This window comes from Gymnoscopelus microlampas (assembly GCF_963454915.1).
Source record: "Gymnoscopelus microlampas genome assembly, chromosome: 16".
NCBI classification, from domain to species: Eukaryota; Metazoa; Chordata; class Actinopteri; order Myctophiformes; family Myctophidae; genus Gymnoscopelus; species Gymnoscopelus microlampas.
Window position 1 is genome coordinate 17,001,669 of NC_139953.1, and position 12,694 is coordinate 17,014,362.

At 43.1% G+C, this 12,694-nt stretch overlaps 1 protein-coding gene across 1 annotated transcript in view; it reads right to left on the reverse strand.

Annotated features, from left to right (window-relative positions):
* flrt2 (fibronectin leucine rich transmembrane protein 2) overlaps positions 1-11,855 on the reverse strand; it is a 39,664-nt gene extending 27,809 nt beyond the window's left edge. Inside the window, exon 1 of the mRNA XM_084083409.1 lies at positions 11,310-11,855. The gene's annotated coding sequence lies outside the window, so the exon portion shown is untranslated. The remainder of the gene's footprint in view (positions 1-11,309) is intronic.
* Positions 11,856-12,694: the final 839 nt, after the last annotated feature.

A 12,694-nucleotide genomic window follows, 5' to 3' on the forward strand; every position in this document is an offset into this window, starting at 1 on the left:
CATGTTCAGTCATATTTCCCTGTCAGGGTAATGGGCCCATGCCGCCTCCTCTTTCTCTACCATATCAGTGTCAAAGTCGAGGTGTAACACAGGCATGCAGCAACACGGATAGATGCACCTATGCATACACACACACACTCACACGTACATTTGTCATTGTCATTGCAACACGAGTTCATCACCCCCATCAAGAAAGCTACATCTCATCCTTTCAGGGAGAGAGCTACTGTACACACACGCACGCACGCACTTAACGCACGCACGCTTAGAACTCGGCTTTACATGTTGGCATTCCAGGATGTGCGTGTTTTATCTGCATTCTTCCCGTCACATTATGCCTCCTTTGACATTTATCTCAAAGCAAAACAAATTGCACAATGGAGCACGTTATAAATACAGCGGCGCTAAAAACAAACCCCCAAACAAACATGATACGTGGGAGCTGGTATCCACAGCCGTGCCGACACGAAGAACACCAAGACGTTTTTAGTGTTCGGTTTGAGTATTCGAGTATTTTAGTTTTTTTATTGCATTGTTCGTTGTGTTTATTTTATGTTGCGTCTTGAGACACAACTGTTGACATAGTTTTGTGTCTGGGGGAATAATAATCTATTCTGTTTGATCTGTGTGTGTATGTATGTATGAGCAATAATAAGAAATCTACATATGGTGTGAATGGATGACTGACAGTGATACTGACAGACTCGAATGCCGTGTAAGAGTTCACAGGCTCATGATTGAATATAAATGAGGCGGTTTTGTTGCAAATAATGACGCGGTTTTACACAAATGCGCTGGTTAATTTCTTTCTTTCTTTCTTTCTTTTTTTGGGTGGAAATAGGACCACTTTGAATTATGATCCGGTAGGAATTCAGTGGTTTTATTTCTGAGGCGGAGTTCTTTTTTAGGAATAGTCTCTTGAAACCACCGTTACTTTTACACGTCTGGGTCCATTTATGTGAACAGTCCCTGCTGTACAATTTCTCCTGTGTTAGCAATACTCTTGGACTTGGTTTTCACCAACTCCCTATTTACTCCCCCCCCTATCCATATCTCTACTTCTGTCTTCATCTCTCTCCCTCTCTCTCTCTCATCTGACTACAACATGTGGGAGACAGAGACACAGCAGGTTTTCGGAGTGGAAAATTGATTATAAATAGGCGATGTGAGGGATCCACGGTAATAATGGCGGAGAGTGCTCTGTCCCGCAGCACAATGTCGCCACAAGCTATCAGCTGCCTTAGCGCCATGCTTTGATGCTGCCCAGTGCATATTCTTCTGCTTTGACACTGGTAAGCCTATATGCCTCCAGAGAGCTCGGCAGGGGGTCAACTAATGGGCCCACTGCCATCTTCCCCTTTGCTTTGGAAAAGTGGCAACAGCAATTTCATTCCCTCTCCTTTTTTGCTAAGGACCTGGTTACAGAGTACAGTAAGTGCAGCTCCCACAAACCCAGATGGGGGGGACGTGCTGGAGCAACAGCCATGCAAAAGAGACAGGCTACGGAGTGTACTGTAAGTAAGCGGCTACCATATTTAGGGCCAACACAAACTGACTCACACCTTGGAATCTTTCAATTTGCCTGTAATAAATTGCAGTGGGAAGCAATTGCAGGGGCCATGTGCTGAGGAGGTTGAAATTGAAGCCTCTCTCGTGTGAGGACACTCAGGCGAAGAGAACAGTGGGGTGGTGTTTTTTTTTTTCTTAACAGGGATATGGGGGGGGGGGGGGCTCACTAATTGCGCCTCTGACTGGGTAGCTGAGCAAATGGAAACAATATACAATCACAGAATGTAATGCAATGCATACGCAAACACGCATATGGGCGTGCGAACACACAGCCTCAATGAAACGGAACGTCCTTGTCAAGCTGACGAAGGCAAAGCAATATTTGTGCCTCAGTGTAACATGTCGAGTCGCTGCTCAGCATGCACGGCAGCGCATCTCCTCACAACAGGATGGGGGGAAAAAAGAGGATGGCAACACATGCAGCCGCTTAAGTATCTATCCAAGCAATTGACCGTATTCAGACAGCGGCCATTTTGGTCTCACATCACTCTTGGCCGGGACAAAAGAGTAAAATGGCCACCATGTGAATGCGGTCACTTACACAGCCAGCACTGCAGCTTCGCGAGAGAGACGGATCTAAGTCCTAGCTAGTGTGTAACATAGCTTAATATTTTCTGTACGTCCTTCGTCTAGATGACCTCGGTCAGCCCGTGTAGTAATATACTCCCGATGTTCCGCTGCTGGGTTTGTTTTGGGCCCTATCCCCTTCCTGCTGCATTAGCGCCCAGCTGAGTGGTGGCCTGAACCGTTTTTCTTTAACTGCAGGTGGCATTGGTGACATGCATTAGTCCTCCTTTGCCCTCTCAACGGAGGAGCAAAATGCAGACTCCCTGGTGCGTTATACCCAGACGTCGTAACTGGATAAAGGCCTCTGAGGTGGGGTGAGATTGAGATGGGGTTGGGGGCGCTGGGGCGGGGGTGGACTGGCGTCTGAGCCACAAGTGGAAACACAGGCAGAATCTAATAAGAGTCCAACCCGCAGTGATGCAGACGGTATCAAAACAAGTATGGGGTTCTTTTGCAGGTAATTTGGTCTTGGCTGGATCTAAAATGGTGTTATCCCCCTCCCCCCCCCCCCCCCACACACACACACACACACACACACACCACCACCATCATGCTCCCTCATCACTGCTCAATTTCACCTCAGTTAGAAGCGGTTCATTGCTTTTACAAGAAAGGAATATTTTTTGTTGGCTGGTGGGACAGATTCCATTCAGTCCCATTGATTCAAAGTGCATATGGGTCAGCGTCTACAGTGTCTTTAGGATTGCTAATATCGCTGGTGACTGAACAGCTTGTGTTCTTCAGACAATGACCTGATTTTCGTTTTTTAGTTTTTTGTTGTTGCAATAAATAAATGTATCTTTGCGAGAATAAAGGCACCAGAGAAGGATTGTTTAAAGCGACGAAGAAAGAGAATGAGAGATTGGCAGAACCTTGACCGCTCGGTCAGCGTGCGGGTATCAGTATCAGATAACGGCGTGCATGTTTTATTGGGTGACGGACAAATAAAGAATAGCAGAACAACGTGTGGGAAGACAGACACTGGCCTAAAAGCCTCCATTCATCCCTGAGTCATGTTTCACTGGGGCTGCAGTGTCAGGTTGGGCCCTAATCTTCTCCAGATGCCCTACCGAGAAAACAACATCTCTGGCTATACGACCACAAGGCATAAGAACAGAACAAAATGGAACGGAATGGACAGATACCTGATAAGGTCATTGATTTGCATGTGTGCATGCATGGTCTCTCTCTCTCTCTCTCTCTCTCTCTCTCTCCCCCCCCACGGTTGTCTCCACAGGTCTTTATCTGCCTCATGTGTTGTCCCTGTGTGTCTGTCTCCCTCCTCGCTTTGTCGTCCTGATCAAAACGATACCTCCTTCCTCTCCTCTCGTCTCCTCTCTCGTCCTTTCACTCTCTCTCTCTCTCTGTGCTCAGCCCCGCTTATTGCCGTTGGATGGGAAGAACAAGGACAATATATGCATAACCCTCCGCTGACATGCTGTCTCGTTTGATGTGGGCTTCTCAAACAGATGCCCCATCTCTCTCCAGTGTTATTGGAGATATTATAGCGCTGCATGGTTCTGTCTCTGATTCCCTAACTCCAATGTGTGTGCTAGAATGCTTGCGTGTTTGTGTGTGTGTGTGTGTGTGTGTGTGTGTGTGTGTGTGTGTGGGACACATTTCTTCTTATTTGTTGATGGACGAGGACTAACAGGGAGGTTGCAGGAAGGCGACATTTCATCGCTCTATGCTAGCGGTGGTATTTGGCCCAAATCTGCATGACATCTGGTAAAGCCAAAATCCAAAACATCAATCCATAGTAAATTGGCTGCTTGTTTGATTGATCTTGGACTAACGGTGCATAATATTTCCGATGTACCCCTTGAGCAAACATTGAACCGCTCCATGAAAACAGCAGTATTAACTTAATACCTTAGTGAAATGCGATGGCCAGTTTCTCACTGTGTTTAATTGTGGTTCTTCTAGTATATCTGCCCTAATGAAAATACACTATAAACACGCACATATTTACGAGCTATATCCTCATTTGCTCATTCCCATTCGTCGTTGTGTCCAATGAAGCCTTCGGCAATAAAAGTTGAGGAATGGGAGAGGAAGAGAATAGAGACAGAGTAGCAGGTCCTCCAAGCCAGTGGTTCCCAAACTGGGGGTCTGGACCCCCAGGGGGGTCCCCAAATTGTTTTTCGGGGTCCCCAGATGATTAGCTTAATGTGCAACATTGTTTTCTCACTCAACAGTAAACAAACAAACATACAGTATAAGTGTATACAGGGTATCTGCACATTTCTAAAGTGACAAATGTGACAATTGAAGGACTTTTAAGACATTTTTAATACCTCTAAAATTAAAATAATAATAACAATAAACTATAAGACCATTACTATGTACATCAAAAACAAACTATACTATAAAAATGGTCAAACATTGTCAAATATTACGGCAAAAATCTTCAAACTAAAAGTAGCGACTCAACTCCTACAATTCCAAATGCTTGTCAGGATGGGGGGTCCCCAGTTCAAATATGATTATTCTGGGGGGTCCCCAGTTCAAATATGATTATTTTGGGGGGTCGCGGCCTGAATAGTTAGGGAACCCTTGCCCTAAGCCTCTGTATGAGCAGGAGTTGAAATGGAAGTGTAACTAGGGATGAGACGTTGTGCGTTACTCGCTGTAGGCCACAGGTCTGAACGAGAAGGTCATATTAAAAGTGGAAGGTGGTCATGCTGAATGCAAGCCAGAGGCTATATTGAGTCAACAAAATCTTGTTTTTCTTAAAAGGAGTTGGGGAAAATATGCCAAGTGAGAGATATTATTGCATGAACTGAAATATAGTAATTTGATTCATTGGAATTTTCGAGAAACTAGTGGCTAGTATGTCTACAGAGCACTTTCCAGGAACAAAAAGAAGTTGAAATAAATCAAATCATCCCATTCCAAATGGTAGAATATAACACTTTTTTCACAACTAACTAAATAAATGAAGTAAGACTTGAATATGAGGTTGCACCACCTGCTGCGTTGGATTTGTTTGACAGTGTGGGAGTTCAGAGTTGTGCAGCTGATCAGGGGAGGTGAGGAGATGTAAGAATGGATCACACAGGGCCTGGCCTACGCATGCTGTTCGACTGGGCTGACAATTACAGAGCCATTTGCTGTGAAGCTTGTACACGTACAGAGGATGAAACGCAACACTCTGCAAGCAGCTGGCTACGTGAGCTAACTCAGCAAGCGATGTGTAAAATAGAAAAATGGAGTAATGGACGATACGTACAAAATGTCAGAGCTCAAGAGCACACACATACAGAAAACACATATGGTCGCTGTTGGGCAGAAACCTTGTATGTCCAAAACCCTTCCTTTTTTTTACTATTTAAAAAAAATATAAAATAGCGAATACACGATCTACAAGCTTACAACGTGCCACATTGCGATGCTTTGTGAGCTTGTAGATCTGCTATTTTCACGACTTTTGTGCAACACTGTATGATGAAGTAGGGCGTTAATTTACGAGAAACACATTTTTAAAGTTGAAATATAGAGATACAGTATGAGGTTTCTGCCCAACAGCAATGACATGAATCAGAGAGAAATGGAAAACATGTGCATGTGTACATGCAGTACACGCGTGATAATAATAATACAGTATGTATATATATATTATTATAGATACTGTAGATGTACGATTACGAGCATACACCCGTGCACACACATACACCTTTGAGTGCTGTCAAACCATTGGAGTTGTCAGAGCGTGCTTGTGCAATCTGAACGCAGTCAGCTGAAACAAGAGGACAGGCAGTGAAGCCAGGGAACTGGACACACACGGCCATGTTCAGAGACTAATGACACACTCAATTATTCACCAGCCCCATTAATCATCTATTTATTGGAATAAGAGCAGCATTAGCGACCAGAAAGGTCACATGCACGACTTGAATGTAGCATTAACTACATATAATATATTGATATGATGGATATATATTGACATACTTTTTTTCTGTTTTTGTCTTGTAGCTTACTTTATTTATTTATTCATTTATTAATTTATTGATCTACTTACTCAATCACTTATTTATGTCTAGGGTAGCATTTCTTCCAGGTTTACGCTTTCGTTCAAATGTGTCGGGCAAGGAAAGGCCGTAATTTGACAGCTAACAGGAAGTACTTGCATATTGTCTGCATAGTGTTTTCTTTGGACGGGAGGCTGTTGCTTTATGCTGAGAACCCACATCACTGAACTCCAGCTCCAATGAGCCTGGGTGTTGCAACTACATAAATACCAGCTGATATTTCATTATCTGGCAGAGAAGGGAGATATGAACACCGTGAGAGACACACAGAGAATGACAATGAAATGGGTGCAGTTAAGCGAAATAAACAATTTTTATTCATTATAAAAAAAATCATCTATAATTGTTTTTGATAAAGATAGTCGGTTTTGGCGGGGAATTAAAACTTTCTGTTTTTTGCTTTTTTTTTTTTTTTATGAGCGATACTGTTGTACGACGAAGTATAGATTAGGGCTTAAGTTGTTAATCAGACATTGATTCGTCGATATATTTAAAAAAATATATCATTAAAATGTGCTTTTCGATTATTCGATTAAACGAAAGGTTATCAATAGGATAATCGTTAAGAAAATAATCGATAGTTTGCAGCCCTAGAATGAAGGGGCAGAGAGAGAGACAGACAGGCAGACAGACAGACAGGGAAAAAGTTAAGCTTGCAGAATGCATCAGTGGGTACAAGTCTTATGTGGTTGGAGGGTAAAGTGGAGGAGTGCGGCTCTGCTGGCCTGGCCCGCGTGGCCAAGCACTCCACATCGCTTTTTAGCTGCCTTCACCAGGCTCCAAAACAAACAACAATTGCCTGTCCACCCTGCTTACAGACCATAAAACGAGTGTTGGTACTCTATATAGTGTATTACGCTGTAAGAAATGACAAGGAAGCAAGCTAGCGTTTTCATTTGTATTATTCTGGCTTTCAAGTTGACGGATCGATTCTATATGATATTGGAATTAGGTTATCACCCTGTGTGATTGTTTCCCGTCTCTCTAGAAGTTTTGGTTGCTTCATGATCAAAGTAGCTTGTTTCAAGGACAATTCTTGAAAGAGGATCTTTAACTTTTTTATTCTTAACTATGAACTTAATTACCTATGTGTGTTTTTATCATTTGACCCTAACCTAATCCTAAATATATCACAACAAAATGATCAACTGGTGCATTATAATTTGACCAAGAACCTATTCATATAACTCTTGGATTCACATTTTCACCGACCTTGTTAATTTCTTGCAGTGTTGCAGTCCCTGAACCTCCTCCATACATGAGCTTGGAGGGGAGAGAGACAAGCCAGTCTTAAGTGGATGCTTTGAATGTTTATAGGGCTTCTCATCCCTAAGTGGTTTAAATTGCAGGGCTCTTCGAGAACAATATGTTACTGTGGCAATCAAAGCTGTGATTTTACCTTTGTACTCCTCTGTAAATTATATTCAAAGGTGTTGTCTAATGCAGAGTGATTCATTTTAAGGAAATCATTAGTCTCCCTCTGTTAAATTACATTGATCGTGAAGTACCTGACACCTGTCTCGATAATGGAAATTATTTGAAAAACGAGTGTTAATCAGTAAAAAGTATAAACAAGTATTAAAGGCAGTTGGCGGACACTTTCATACAGTCATTACGAGATAAATTCATTTCAGCTTGATCATCTTTATCTTATCTATAGTCTCATTTATATCCTGAGCAGCTGCGTGTTCTCTTCTGCTCCAGAAAGACCATTCCCACATGCTTTACAAAGTCCTAGCTATTGAAAGGCTTTAAGGGGTGCACTTTAAGCAATGTTGACTGCACGTCAGTAAACGGATCCAACTCTCTAGACTGGAGCCACCAGAGCAGCCGTGGGAGATTATGAGTGTTTCATGAAATCTAAGGCAATGGACTTTGTCATGGAAGACTGCGCTAGCATCTGTCCAACTGCGCACCAGACATAGAAAATCTGCTCTATCGCTAACTGAGACTATTACAATGGACATTGTGTTTCTTTTTCATTTTGGTGGAAAGAAACCTGCACTGTATACTGTAATTCAAGGATTTGATTCCGCATGCCCAGGTATTACCTTTTCAGAAAACACACATTCACGACATTCCTCGCGAATTACAGAGATGTGTGTTTATTTGAGCGGTGGTAATAAGAATCCGGGCCTTGTCGGCATAGTGTGGGCTGAAAGCTGAGTCACAGATGTATATATAGTATCTTTTTTTTATGGACACTTAGCTTCAATTAACCCTCATTCTCCTCTTTGCCTATAATCACATTATCCTCTGGTATTTGGCTGTGTTTTTCTTTCATCCAGGGGAGCACATCTCCTCCCAAGCCCCATGCCCAGGGGAGGGAGAGGCGATGTGGGTTCTGTGTTTCACAGTAACAAGCTTCTCCCTGTACTGGATCTCTCAGTTGGCTAGAAAGCAATAGTCTATGGTCTGGTCTGGTCTGGTCTGGTCTCTCTCTCTCCCTCTCTCTCTCTCTCTCTCTGCCTCTATCTCCATCTGCCAATCTGTCTCTCTCTCTCTCTCTGCTGCTTCTGTCTTTCCCTTTCCCATTCTGTCTCACTTTCACTCCCTCTTTCTTCTCTTTTCATTTCTCTTTTTCTTTCCTCTATCTTTATTTCTTTCTTCTCCCTTTCTCTTATACCTTTCCTTCTCTCTCTCTCCAACCCCCTTCTTTATCCTCCTCCGTTACTGACCCAGCCATCTTCCCTCCCTCTGCTCCCCCTCTCTCCCCTCCTGCATATCTGAGCTCTAGCTGCCTCCAGGCCACATCCAGCACCAAACAACGTCTGATTCATGCCTTCATTTTGGCTGCTGGTCATCTGACTCTGGGACTGTGCGGGGTTGTACTTGCTCGTCGTGGGATTGATTCACTATCCTGTCAGTGCCCCAAATCGATTCCAGTGCAACCCCTCTAAATCAGGACGTAAGCGGATACACCAGTTCGATAATTAAAATAAGGGAATTTTAGATATTCAGATATTTTAACCCTTTAAGACCGGAAACCCATCTCTGTCGCTTTAAGATTTGTTTGGGCTATTCAAAAATAGCAGATATACAAGCTCATACCGCGGCACAGAGTGCCGGGCTATGAGCTTGTAGATCTGTTATTTTTTGAAAAATCTTGAAAATGTGTGCACATATTAGAATTTTTTTTTTTTTAAGCAAACATTTGTAACTCAAATCTTTGCTTCTGGGGGTCCCTGGAACTAAATATTTTACAAATGTTCGCTTAAAAAAAATATATATATATATTCCAAGATTTGCACAAATTTTCACGATTTTTCAATAATGGCAGATCTACAAGCTCATGTGAGCTTGTGGATCTTCTATTTTTGAATAGCCAAAGAAATCTGAAATGACATGGAAATGTTCCCGGTCTTAATGGGTTAAAGAAATCGTTTTCAAGTATACGCCGCTTGTGGAGCTATCGAATGCATTCTAATACTGTTGATTGAAGTAGAGTTATGTTACCCAAGGGATTTATTAATTCAAGGAGCCATGATAAAATCCACATGGAAGTCCTCTGTGTGCCTGAGCCAACATATTATTTTCAGTGACAATAAATTGTTTCAATGCTCAAATGTAGCTCGGACTTCCATGCAGAATTTTCCGGGCAAACAGAATAATGTAAGTTGATGAGTTTCTGCTGAGCAATCCATATTAAAAAAACATGTACTGTGCAAACAATAGAGGGCTTGAACTTGAGTGTTTTCCCCTGCCACACACAAAGGTGTTCCTATAATGTGTCACATTTTTCATGTTATTTTAGGTGCAGGGCTGTGCGCTCTGTTGAACTTGCGGAGTCCTTGTCCACAACCATAGCTGCCGTAGGAAATTTACAAATGTTAAGATCAGTGGTGGATACAAGTTAATTTATGTGAATGCATTTCATGTTACAGATTACAGGCCAACGACAGTGTACTACTGTATGTAGCGTTTACATTAATTTATCATAATGACTACTTCATTGAAGTTTTGCTGTTTGTTCATTAATCAGTCCAGTGACTTGGCAGGCTATGTCTCAGGGGTAGTGTGCTCTATTAAATGAAAACTATAATTGTAAAATAAAAACTAAAAATATAAATATGGATATAGCTATATGGAAAAGTAGGTAGGATACATAAGGGTGTAATATTAATAGACTAAACAGCACTGTCTTTTCCATTGTTTATGTTGAGAGTGAGATTTATTCACAGGAGCCATGAGCCATTTACTGTCTCGAAGTACATCACACCTGTTGGATTAATTTGAGCTTCACAGAAAGTATGTGGGCTAAGTGGTTGTTTTCTATTTCATAAATAAGAATCATTGGTTAACAGTCACAAATGGTTGAAATAATTTCAACAAAACTTTTTTTTAAAAACCCTTACACTGTCATACACTAATTTTTTTGTCTGTGTAAATAGCACATGAGAGAAAATAACCATACACTTTAAATGTCTTTATAAAACTCCAACTCCCACAGTGCTTAACCTTTTCTTAAGTGCCTTTAGAAGGCAACCGTTTAAAAGGCTGTAACTTTGCCTCAGGGGGGATTGTCACTTAAACGTTGGAAAAGTATAAGTGGTCAGGAAGACAACAGCAGCATAGTAGATGTACTGGAAAGAACTGCATCAGTTGTAAATAATACATCCGTATAGAACTTCTGTTGGTACTTTTAAGACTTTTAAAAGTTATTTGTCATTATCTGGCTGCATGAGTTGGTCTCAAAACAAAACAAAATCTATTTCTCACTGATTTTGTTTTCTGCAGGAGTCCTCAACAACACAGGGTTTTGACAGAATGATTCTGATTGACTTAATTGTAATTGCTTTAATTAAGTAGTGTCTTAATGGCGCTCGTTACAAGTCTGAGACTTGAATTACAATGATCCTGAGAGGTGACATTTAGGTTTACAATATTTGAAGTACACAGTATAATCATCAGTGTTCATTTAACTCGGTTCCATTTTTGTACACTCTCTGAGTTAAATGAACACGGAGCATTTTACTGTGTAAGCGCAGCTGTGTGTGTGTGAGCCAGGCTCTCTTTGCACTCGCCGACACTTCCCAACACACACACACACACACACACACACACACACACACACACACACACACACACACACACACACACACACACACACGCAAGGACACTCATTAAAAGCAGAAGCCTTACCGTGTTTGGGCAGCCAGTGGTCATCCCTGTGTCAGAGAAGAAGAGAGAGAGGGCGACCTCTCAGCGCTCCACACACATTCCCTGACGAAGATCCCAGACCAAGAGGACGGGGCGAGCGGGACTCGTTAACTTGAAAGCAGGGGCGGAGGGCGAGCGTAAGCGAGCTGCCGGAGTGTGTCCGGAGGAAACTACAGCCACCAGTCAGCCCTTCAGCAGACACAGACGGACAGGGAGAGAGAGAGAGACAGACAGACAGACAGACAGACAGACAGACAGAGCGGAGAGAATTCAAAGACGCCAGCAGTTTCTCCTTTCCTTTCCTCTTCCTCCTCTCTTGCTCAGAGTGTAACTTAACCCCTGAGGAGCCCCGGCAATGCAAGACACACACACACACACACGTGCGCGCGCACGCACGCTCACACACACACACGCACACTCAGAACCAGTTCCAGACCTGTCCCATGCCAGCAATTGCCTCCTCCTCACCCCCTTTCTTTCTTCTTTTTCTCACTCACTCTCTCTTTCTCTCCCCCTCTTCTCTCTTTATCTTTTCTTTTCTTTTGTTGTCTTTGCTTCCTTTTTTTTTTGGTTTGGTATCATTTAACTCTTGATGCCGTGGCTGCCGATGAGCTCACTGCAGGTTCAGGTTACAAGGGTTGCCTTACGCCTGATTTATACTTAGTCGTACTACGCCAGTATATCACCCACCGGAAACAGCGGATCTACAAGCTCACGACGCGCTGCATCTGCAGCGCGTCGTGAGCTGGTAGATCTGCAGTTTGTAGCGCGCGGCACCATCGTACGACGGAACATAACTTAAAGCATTACTGGAATGCGAGGGCAGCCTGCTGGCAGAGGCTGAGGTGCTGCGCAGGTCAAAGGCTCCTGGGATTGTGTGTGTGTGTGTGTGTGTGTGAGAAGGCTGTGTGTCAGAGAACAGAGGGTGGAGAGTAGTAGAGGGGTATTTGTCATCTGAGGGAGTTTGAGGGGGCGAGTGTTTGGGGTTTGTGGCGGGAGGGCGGGAGGGGGGGGGCAGTCTGGAGTGGCGAGAACAAAACAGGAGTTATAGGGGTTAGAGGTCACGTATCCTGCAAAGAAGGCATGGGCAGAATTGACGGCGCTGGAGGCTATAGGGACACGAGGACACAAGAGTGCATTTACACCATCTAGACAGAGAGAGACACACACAAACACACACACACACACACATAGGCAAACACACCCTCTTGGTGCCAGATTTATCGCTCACTTACAGACCGGGGGGTTTTACTCAGGGGAAAAATAAGTCTAAGATGAGGCCGACATGTTTTACTGTCAAAGCGCAGCAGTGGAATGACTAGGGCCTCGACTTATGAACTGGACAATAAATGTATACACTTGCACAT